Source organism: Fukomys damarensis, unplaced genomic scaffold (genome assembly GCF_012274545.1).
Source record: "Fukomys damarensis isolate Sample0158 unplaced genomic scaffold, DMR_v1.0_HiC HiC_scaffold_12, whole genome shotgun sequence".
Lineage (NCBI taxonomy): Eukaryota > Metazoa > Chordata > Mammalia > Rodentia > Bathyergidae > Fukomys > Fukomys damarensis.
Window position 1 is genome coordinate 37131758 of NW_022900924.1, and position 12205 is coordinate 37143962.

Sequence of the window (12205 nt, forward strand, 5' to 3'; positions counted from 1 at the left end):
GGGGGGAGGAGGAGGAGGAGGAGGATCTATATTTTGCCCATCTGTAGAGACTGACAGAGACTGAGATTAAGGGTGGTAGAATAACTGATCTGTCAGAGGAAATTCAAGGGCAGCCCAACATTCTGTGACATGGGAACTGCTTGGCTTCTTTTAGCCAGATTTCAGTAAGAACTGAGGGCAAAACCCTGAGCAGAAATGTTCAAAAAGCTTAAGTTTTGGCCCAGAAGGAACCATACATAAAGTTGGAGCTAAGCAGGTGTGGTTGCTGAAGAGATCAGCACCATTAAAAAGAAATTAAGAACTTTATAGGGACAAGAAAAAGGATGCCTTGACAGCATCTCAGGAATCAAGACCCCACCTATGAAAGGATCAAGGGTATAAAAGTGTCAACTTTCATTTGAGAAGAGAATTCCTAGGATTCCTGTTTGAGAAAAGCCTCCTAGGAAATTGGTTCCCTAGGCTTAATTTCCCTGTGCTCATCTGTGTAGGTGTTCTGAGACAGTTGTAGTCACGGTCTCAAGGGCCGGGCTGTCACTCCTACTTACTGTGGACCTGGGTATTTTCCATGTTATGTTGGGTTTTATGGGTGTGAAGAATGTGAGTTACACAGTCAGAAAAGTTTCCACCCATGTTTCAGTGGAAAGCATGAGAGACCAGGCAAGCAGCTCCTGAGAGTGTAATCGCAGTGACGCTACAGAGGCTACAGAAATGAAGCCAAAAGTACAGTGAAGATGCAAGGGAGGTGGAGAAATCAGAAACATGGAATGTTTGCTGATGAAAGCTAAAGGATATGTAAAGAGCCAGCCCAAGGAACAGGCCATGTGGGCTGCAACCAGCAAGGCCATAGGGATAGGGCCACCCAAGCCATCATCTATCCTGGATACTGAAAGCAGAACTACACGACTTAATTTTTCCCCTTAATTTTGTTCTTGCACTGATCCAATTCTTTTCTATCCTCCTATTTTTCTCTTTTGGTTTAAGAATGTTTACCCTGTGCCATGTACTATGTAATTATGTAACTTGTTTTTTATTTTTACAGTGGTTCACAGGTAAGAGCTTTCCTTAAGTCTCACATTTGGACTTGAACTTTTGAAAAATGTTAGAACTGTTGAGATTATGGAGAAAGAATTGTTGTGTTTCCAGTTAAATTCAACATAGTTGTATTAAGTTGGGTGGAATGTTGACCTATTTATTCAAGAATTATATATACACTAAGGGGATGTGTTTAGATATAAAGTTGACAAAGAGTGGGATATGATGGCTGAATATGTCAGCTTGACTGGCTTGGGAGCTGCACAAGGGGTAGGTGAAGCACAATTTTGGATTTGTTATGGAAATGAGACCTTAGGTACTACATCTGTCCCTCATCCTTTCCTCCTTGGCACTACTCCCCTGTTCTACTTCCTGGCTGCCAGAAACTAAGCAGCTTTAGTCCATCATATCCTTCTGTCATAATGTTTTTGCCTTGGAGTCAACTGATAATGGACTGAATCCTCTAAAATGAGAGCAAGATTAAATCTCTCCTCATTTAAAGTGTGAGAGTTGGGTCTTGTGTCCAGCAACAGGTAAACTGACTAATATATTCTCAATATCTGGCAGATGCAAAAATTAAAATCTCTTTTCAAAAGATGAATCCTCAAACCAAGACTCACAATATTTCCACAGATATAGTCACAAGACAAAGTTGATATAAAATTAAAACATAAAAATACATGAGGTAAAATTTATCAATAAGACTAATTAAAAACAATAAGCAACAGAATTTTCATACAGAGTGTATAAAATATGCACATTTATAGTAGTAAATAATAAAATGATAAATCTTAAAATTATTTAAATCTGTACCAATAAACAAAAGTCTAAAGAAGAAAAACTAATAGATTTATAAATGAAAATGAAATCAACATGATTAAGATTTAACATATGAATTAAAATATTTAAAATGAATAAAAATGTAAACAAGTGAAAAACAGATCAGTTTCATAACTTTGTATATGTGCTCAAGGAAAATATAATCTCTAATTTTTTCCTCATTGAGTTTATTGGTACATTTTAGATACACTACAGTTACATTCATCATTGGGATCTTGTACCTTTACATGACAGGTTGGTTCTCATTTTTTTCCCCATACCCCTGCTTTCCCTTCACCCTTTCCTCCTTTCCCTATTTACAAAAACTTTATTTCCATTTTTTTAAAAGTGGGTTTAATATATGATATGCATGTCTTTTCTCAATTACTGACAGTATATCTTTATTGAAATAAAGACTAAAACTTTTTCTACCCATTAAGGAAATGCAATTTCAATATACACAGATAATAAACACAAAATTAAGTAATTCAGATAAGTCTAATAAATATATCTGTGACCTTTACTGACACTATAAAATCTAACTACAATTCATTTTACATGATCTAAAATAGTAATATATACCATATTCATGAATATATATTAAATATTTTTAATGACATTAACATATCAGTTGTGCCGAAATGAATATGCCAATACAATTGTAATCAAAATCTTAATAAGGATCTCCATTAAACTTGTTAAGCTGCTTCAAACAACTTGTGGACAACTAAAAAATCAGCACTAGTCAAGTCTGCCAAATCTCAAGATTACTATTAAACTGCATGAGATGAAATTAGGAATTAACAAAAATAAAAAAGAATAGAAATTGATAATATATACATGGAAATGTAATACCTGACATAGGAGAGATTGTAATTTTCAAAAGATCATGAAACATATTGGTTTTCCTTTGGAAAATAGTACTTCAAATCTCTCTCACATAGTATACATTATCTTTAAATCCAAGTGTATTAATGAAGGAGACACAGACAAAGGAAAACAATAAAACTCTTAAAAATATAGGAACTTGATATAAATAACTTTGTTTGTTTGTTTTGGTACCAGGGACCAAACTCAGAACCTTGTGCTTGTAAGGCAGACAGTAGTAGTATTTGTTAAACAAGATAAAAAATATACTCTATGAGGAGAACTATTGATAAAATTATTATGATTACATTTAAAACTTTACTAAGCAACAACAACAAAACAAGACATAAAATGTAAAAGTAGGTTGGAGGGGTGAAGGGAGGGCAGGGACAAGGGGAAAAAATGAGAACCAAGACCTGTCATGTAAAGGTACTAGATCCCAATAATGAATGTAATTGTGCTGTATAACTAAAATGTACCAATAAACTCAATGAGGAAAAAAAAGCTAAAAGTAAAAGTAAAATGCTGGAAGAAGATATGTGCAATTATTAAAACAAGTACTAGTATTCAGAACATCAAAAGAACTTACAAAAATCAAAAAGTAAAAGGTAAGCAAACCAATACAAATTAGCCAAAATTTATGAAGAAATGATTCATAGAAAAGGAAATCTGAAAAGTCAGAAACCATATACAAAGATGTTTAACCTCCTTATTATCATGGCTATATAAATGTTTTAAATCACAAGAGACTAACATTTCACATACATCAGATTGGCCACATTTTTAAAGTATAGGTATTCTAAGTTTTGCACAGATGTTAAACCATAGAAGCTTAATTGCAAATTACAGCAATTACTTCAGAGAACATTTGAGGCCTCTCCAGTAAAGATAAAATTGTTTGAAGCAGACCAGTGAGGACTGCCCAGCCATGGGAGGGAGCTTGCTGCTTCCCCATCTCCAGCGCCCCAGGCCTTCATTGGAGTAGACCAATGAGGACTGCCCAGCCACACCCATGCTGATGCTTCTGCAGCATCATTCCCTCCCCTGCTCTCAGGCGTTCTGGTTTTGCCAGTACCTGAATCCACACTGCAGAGGCACAGATGGTCATAAAGACCATTTTACTGAGCTCCAGAAGATAGAATGGAAGTGAACAACTGCAAAAGACACATCAGACCTCTGCAGTTGATAAGTTGGAGGGATCACCACGTTCCATTAGAACTTGGACTATCTTCAGGGGAAGAGCAGCTGGAATCTGCACTATAACCTTGCAGAGTTCAATCCTGCAGGAGTTCAAGGAGCTCAACTTGGGCCTTGAAGTCAGAATTCAGCCTGAATCTCAGGGGTCTGTCATTGGCTAGCTCAGACTAATTGACTTAGTTCTGCACATTGCAGCCCACATTGTCTATTGTGACAAAAGAGATATGCCCTGAAAAAGGCTCTTCAAATTTTTTACTTTCTTTTCCTCTTACTTTTAATATTTAATTTTTATTTTTAAAATTCTATTTTTGTCATTCTTCAAATTCTTCTTTTTTTTCTTTCTTCATTTTCCCACTCAGTGTCTTGCTCACCCACATTATTCTTCATCTCCCTTTTTGTTCCCTTTCCTGCCCTAATTTGGATTTATTCTTTCTTTTTCTTTTCTTTTTTTACTTCACTCAATTGTCATTCATTTCAAAGGAAGGTGAGGACAATTTATAGCTTCTCTATTACTGATAAGTTTTTCTAGTCATTGTTCTTGTGCTCTGTCTGACCCTCTTGCATTAAGCAGTTTCCTAGAGTTTGGATGATCATCCTGTGTCCTCTGGCTTCACTTGAAACCTTCTCTCCTTCTAACTATCTATTCCTCTCTTCCCAACTACTTCTACAACCCCATCCTGAAGGGTAAAGTTGCTATATTGAAGAGTTTATTCACTACAAACACATTTTGGGATGTTCCTTGATTTTAATTTAATTCACATGGTTAAAACTACCACAAATCTTCAATTTCTAAGCTGTGCTTGATACTATTGTGTTGCTAATTGTATCAGCTGGGCTGAGGGTTGTGATTGATTTAGTGAGTTGTCCTTCCTGATATTATGAAAATGAGTGTCTCTGAGTCATTAGAGACTCAAAACCTAAAGAGCAGCTATATCAGGAAGATCAAAGTACTAACCCAGAAATTAAACCAAGGACAGGACCAACAACAAAAATAAAAATGAGAACAGACTTAAGCAAGGTATATAGTGTTGTATGAAAGGAGAACAGGTTATCATGCCCCTTAACAAGGATGGAAGAAGCCCTTGGGCTTCACAACAAGCAAGGCACAAATACAGACTTCCAGTTCACCAATGGCAAATTCTAGGGAAAGCAAGGTGGAAAAGTCTGATAATCAACCACCTGGACACCCTAAACTAATAGCACAGAAAATAACAAAACAGATCAATCATGCTCTAGAAAAATTCAAACAGAAATAATTTCCCAGATAACTATAGAGATGGTGAGCACAATGAAAGGCATGGTTAGAAACTCTAGAACAGAAACTGACCAAAAAACTTCAGGACCATGATAGATGCCATGAGTGCTCAGCATAGGAAAGTAATGGAAACTATGAATGCCCAACATAGGAAAGAAATGGAATCTATGAAACAGATTCAAACAGATATCCAGGATATCAAAAACTCTATAGAAAGCATTTGCAGCAGAATGAAAAATTGTGAAGACAGAATTTCAGATGTAGAAGATAGGACTGCAGTCAGTGACAATGAAAAGAGAGTTCTCTTAAAAACAATAAGGGATCATGAGAAATTGATCCGACACCTCCTAGATCATACAAATAAGAATAATATACAACTGATAGGAATCCATGAAGTTGCAGGAGAAAGTACAAGTGACTTTAAAAAAAAACTGTTCACAGAATTAATGAAAGAAAACTTCCCAAACAGAGGGAAAGTATTTGAGATAGAGATAAATGAGGCATATAGGATGCCCACTAGCTCTGATAAAAAAAATATCTACACCTAGACATATAATAGTCAAGATCCCAGGAAACCCAACAGAAGAACAAAAGGCTGCAAGCAGTAAGAGAAAAGAAACAAATCACATGCAAAGGAAAGCTCATGAGAATCACAGCAGACTTTTCAACACAAACCCACAGGTCAAGGAGAGCCTGGAGTGAAGTATTTCAAGCCTTAAAAGAAAACAACCTCCAACCTAGAATGATGTATCCTGCAAAACTATCATTCAGAATTGATGGGAAGTAAGATACTTTCATGACAAAGAACACTTAAGAAACTTCATGAATACCAAACCAGCACTTCAGACAATTCTAAATAATATCCTAGAAAAATACAAAGAAGATCAAAACTCCATGAGACCCAATAGAGCAAATCCAGCAGGCAAGGCAAGAAATTAAAGGGAAAGAGGAAAAAAATAAAAACAAGCCAACAACAGGAAAATAACACAATGATAATAACAATTCTCCAGTCAAAAGAAACAGATGGGCAGAATGGACTAAGAAGCAAAAATCCAACAATATGTTGTACACAAGAAACACACTTAGTTCAAAAAGCAATTCATATACTGAAAGTAAAAGGATAGAAAACAGTTCTCCATGTGACAAGAGCCCAGAAAAAAGCAGGGGTAGCTAACTTATTTGCAGACAAAGTAAATTTCAAGACAAAACTAACAGAGAGACAAGGAAGGCCACTATATCCTTCTAAAATAACAATCCAAGAGGAAGAGATGACAATCATAAATACACACACACATACACACACACACACACACACACACACACACACACACCAAATATGAATGCCCCCAACCATATAAAACAAATATTAAAGGACAAGAAAAAACAAATAAGCACTAATACAATTGTAGTGGGGGACCTAAACACCCCACTATCACAAATAGACAGATCATCTATACAAAAAGATATTAGAACTGAACCAAGCTTTTGAACAAATGGACTTGATAGAAGTCTACAGAGCGTTCCACCCCAAAAATCAGAATATACATTCTATTCAGCTGCACGTGGGTCATTCTTCAAAATAGACCTCATACTAGCTCATACAACATGTTTAACAAGATGAAAAGTAACTGAAGTTATTCCCGGTATATTATCAAACCATAGTGCAATTAAACTGAAGATCAATAGCATAAGAAACTACAAGAACATCACAAATACATGGAAATTGAACAACACTCTCCTGAACAATCAATGTGTCACAGAGGAAATTAAAGAAGAAATTAGTCAGTTTTTACAAATAAATGATAATGCCAATACTACATACAGGAATCCAAGAAACACAATGAAAGCAGTTCTACATGCCCACACTAGGAAAAGACAGCAAGCCCAAATAAACAACCTAATGATAACTCTTAAGCTCCTAGTAAAAGAAGAGCAAGAAAAACCCAAAGCTTGTACAAGGGAGGAAATTATAAAGATCAGAGCACAAATCAATGAAATGGAAACTGAGAGAACGATAAAAAATATCAATGAATTGAAGAGATAGTTTTTTAAAAGAATTAATAAAATTGATAAACCCTTAGCCACCTTGTCAAAAAGAGGAAAGAAAAGTCTCACATCCATGCAATTAGGAATGAAAAAGGTGAAGTCACAACAGATCCATCAGAAATCCAGGGGATTTTCAATACCTACTTGGAGAACCTATACTCTAATAAAATTGAAAACACAGAAAAAAGAAATGGACAGATTTCTACATACTTATGAATTACCAAAGTTGAACGAGGAAGATAAAAAAATTCTAAACACCTCAATTATAAACAGTGAAATTGAAAATATAATTAAAAATTACCAATGAAGAAAAGCCCAGTCCTGATAACTTTACTGCTGAATTCTGCAAGACATTTAGAGAAAAACTACTGCCATTACTCTTTAAACTTTTCAATGAAATTGAAAGGGAAGCAATACTTCCAAATTCATTCCTGGAAGCAAGTGTTAATTTCATTCCAAAAACAGAGAAATACTGAACCAAAAAAGAGAACTACAGATCAATCTCCCTAATGAACATAAATACCAAAATCCTCAATAAGATACTAGCAAACAGAATACAGAGAGTCATCAAGAAGGTCATATAACCTGACCAATTTGGATTTATACAAGGGATGCAAGGATGGTTCAACCGATGTAAATCAATAAATATAACACATTACATTAACAGAGTGAAAGGCAAAAACTATTCGGTATTTACACATGTGTGACTTATTTATTTCACTTAGGAATATATCCTTAATATGTATCCATTTTCCTATGAATGAATCTAATTTCTCATTCTTTATGGCTGAGTAGTATTCCATTTTATAGAAAAACCACATTTTCTTTATCCAGTTTCCAACTGATGGGCAGGTGGGCTGTTTCCAAGTTTTAGCTATTACAAACTGTGGCGCTATAAACATGGGTGCGCATACATCACTGTGATATGATTCTTTTAGTTCTTTTGGAAAGATAGCAATAGGGATGGCTGGGTCAAATGGAACCTCTAGTTCCAGCTCTTTGAGGTATCTCCATGTTGATTTCCATAGTGGTTGTACCAGTCTGAACTCCTACCAACAGTAGAGAAGGGTTCCTTTCTCCCCACAACCCCTCCAACATTTGTTATTGTTTGATTTCTTGATAGCAGCCATTCTTTCTGGGGTGAGGTGAAATCTCGGTGTGTTTTCATTTGCATCTCTCAAATGACCAGTGATATGGAACATTTTTTCATATATTTACTTGCTTCTTTTACTTTTTATCTGAGAAATATCTCTTCGTTTCAGATGCCCATTTTTGAATTGGGTCTTTATATTTGGGGGGGTGGCTGTTTTGAGTTCTTTATATATTCTAGATAATAGTCCTTTCTCTGAGGAGCAGCTGGTAAAAAATTTTTCCCACACTGTAGGTTGTCTCTTAGTTCTGTTGATGTTTTCTTTTGCAGTGCAGAAGCTTTTTAATAAAATGAGATCCCGGTTGTTGATTCTTTGTGCTAGTTCCCGTGCTGTTGAGGATTTGTTCATAAAGTCTTTTCCTATGCCAATGTCTTCAAAAGTTCTGCCAAACTTATCTTCCAGCAAGTTAGTGTTTCTGTTTTAATATTTAGATCTTTAATCCACTTGGATTTTAATTTAGCTCATGGTGAAAGATAAGGGTCCAATTGAAGCGGATATAAGAAAATGGAAAGATATTTCCCACTCCTGGGTAGGAAGAATCAACATAATGAAAATGGCCATACTAGTAAAACTGCTATACAGATTCAATGCAATGCCAATTGAAATTCCAACACTATATTTCACAGAACTAGAAAAAAGAATCCAAAAATTCATTTGGAATCAGAAGAGACCTAGAATAGCAAAAACCATCCTAGGCAACAGAGACATGGCAGTGGGTATAACAATTCCCAATTTGAAACTATATACTACAAAGCCACTGTGATAAAAACAGCATGGTACTGACAAAGAAACAGACCTGAGGATCAGTGCAACAAATCGAAAGACACAAAAACAAATCCAGATGTACTCAGTTATGTCATCTTTGACAAAGGAACTGACCATCCTCGGTGGAGGAAAAGTAGCCTCTTTAATAAATGGTGTTGGAAAAACTGGATCCCAACCTGCCAAAGATTAAAACGGGACCCTTATCTTTCACCATGCACCAAATTAAAATCCAAGTGGATTAAAGGTTCACATTTTCTATTATACATTTTGTCCTTATTTACACTTTAAATTTCTCACATCAGAAAAACTAGTTGGTATTTACAGTGCTTCCTATTTATTTCACTTAAGAGTATGGCCTACATGTGTATCCATTTAGTTATAAATGCCTCTTGTTTATCATTCTTTATGACTGAGTAGTACTCCATTTTATTTTTAAAATAAAAAACACATCTTCTTTATCCAGTCAGTGGTTGATGGGCATCTGGGCTGTTTCCAAGACTTAACTATTACAAACTGGGCCACTAAAAATATGGGTTAGCATATATTGCTTTGGTATGATGTCAAAAACTGAAATCCTTCATACTAAAATCAGAAACAACACAAGAATATCCACTGTCACCACTTCCATTCAATTTAATTCTGGAAACATTAGCCACAGCAATTAGACAGGAGAAAGAAATAAAAGGAATAAAGATTAGAAGTGAAGAAATTAAATTGCCACAATTTGCAGATGACATGATACTCTATATAGAAGATCCCAAGAATATCACCAAAAGTCTTTTAGACTTAATAATCAAATTCAGAAGAGTAGCTGGAAACAAGATCAATACACAAAAATCAATTCTTAATTATGCCTTTTCTTATTCTGATAAAAATAGTATTACCTATTATGATTATGTAGACCTCTCATTATGATCAAAAGATATTAAAAATAAGTTAGTAGGCATATTTACAGCTAAGAACAATTATGAAATCCTACTTAGAAAATAAATTAACAATTCAAATAAAAGATAATAGATAGCACTTGGATTAATAGCAATGGCAAAAAATGCAATATTTTATAAAAATCACTGTCTATACTAAGGATTAGTAAATTTTTCTTGTAAAGAGCCAAATAATAAATATTAGACTTTGGTAGGGAAAGTGGGCAGGGTAGGGGAAAGCTAATAAGGTAAAAGAAAAAAATATGAGAAAATGAAGAAATGGAAATGAAGTGTTTGTAAAGGGGGAGGGAGAAGCGTTGAAGGGAGGGCAGGGAAATGTGGAAAAAATGAGATCCAAGACCTGTCATGTAAAGGTACAAGATCCCAATAATGAATGTAACTGTACTGTATACCTAAAATGTATCAATAAACTCAATGAGGAAAAATAAATAAATAAATAAATAAATATTAGACTGTGTGTGTCATAAAGTCTGTGTTGCAACTACTCAACTCAGCTATCATAACATAGTAACAGCCATGGACAATATGCATCAGACTGGATTTGGCCTATTAGCTTGGCATCTCCTGCCTATCACGTAATGCTTTAGAAATTAGTGATTAAGTAGAAGCATGGACTCATTTGTTAAAAGATAATACAGTTTTAAACACTTCTTGTTCTACTTATCAACTAAAATTTTACTTTTAGCAAATCATTTTCTTATAGGCTGACAAATGGGAAGAAAAGAATCTAGTCATATTTGTGCTTTACTACAGTGCATCATGCTTGACTTTCTCTATTTTTCAAAGCAAGTTTAAAGTCAGTATTAGTCACTACAAAGCACTGTGATAAAACTGGCCAGAAGGTGAATCAAGAATAATTTAGTGAATGGATTGAAGGATCCATATCATTTATGGAATGGGGCACTCACTATTGATTACAAAGACAACTCAGCAAGCTATACTGATCAGACTTCTCATGCCAGAAAGTATTTGTTTCATCACAAAGAAGCCATGGTTCCTCCTATTCCCTTTGTGAATTTCAAAGACAAATATATTTTCATTCTGTATTCTGAGAGGTATTACACTCTTGAATGTACAGCTGCCTATCACTGTAGCAGCTTTTGAGCTGAAAAATCAAGGTAGGTGAATATTTAGGTTCAATCAAAACACAAAACAAAATTATCTCTTCATTGTGAATTCTCCACACCTCTCTTTCAAAATCTGAAAATCCTCAGAGAAAGTGAATAATAAAGAAACATAATAGACCAGATGCTTTCCTGTCATTTTCCTGTTTTATGACTAACATATCCTGAGAGTATAATTTATGTCTATTTATTAAGTAAATTTTGCTGCCAGGAGTCAAAGTCATGTGTGTTGCAGAAAGAGCTATGAATTGATAGAAAGCTGAGTTCTAGTTCTCCCTTTGCTAACAGCCAGTTGTGTGTCCTTGGATAGCCTGGTGTGAATCACACACTGTTCTAGAGAACAGACATCAGGGTGGAATATGTAGGTACAAATTGTATGGGTTTACATGGACAGAAGAAGTGCCAGCAATTAACACTTCAGGAAAACTTGATGTTTTCTACCCAGTGACTCATGACAATAGATTAGTGTGCTTGTAAGCCTCTAAGCAATATGGACTATTTCTTTGGGGAAAGAATACTCCAGTCTACTTAAAAGAAGCAAGATGCTAATCAAGTCAGGAGAGATTTCCAAAAGTCTGATGAGAATGGACATCCTCCCTATGTAAGGGGTCAGAGAATTACTGGATAATCTCCATAATTAAGGGCAATTGAGCTTCTAAAAGAATTCCCTCTGCCCAATGTGTGATTCAGTTTCTGTAGACATTGCTGCAGAAAAATAATGGCTAATGAGTTCAAGATTGGGTTGTAAAACTTTCCTGCAGAGAAGACAATTTCATAAGAGAGGAAAACCAAAGCTAACGAAGGCAACGAGATGTAACCCCGAAAGCAAAGCTCCACATGGCTCCCATCTGGAAAATCTAAAAGAGATTTCCATTGCTCTTAGATCATATGCTTTATGGGGCTGGGGATTTAGCTCAGTGATTCTGCCACCTTCCTCACATACACAAGGTCCCAAGTTTGATCCCTGGTACAAAAACTAGAAAATAAAATCAGATCATACACTTT

At 35.2% G+C, this 12205-nt stretch overlaps 1 pseudogene; it reads left to right on the forward strand.

The window, feature by feature from the left end:
- The first annotated feature begins 4940 nt into the window (after window positions 1–4940).
- Window positions 4941–5036, forward strand: LOC117285780 (annotated as a pseudogene).
- Window positions 5037–12205: the final 7169 nt, after the last annotated feature.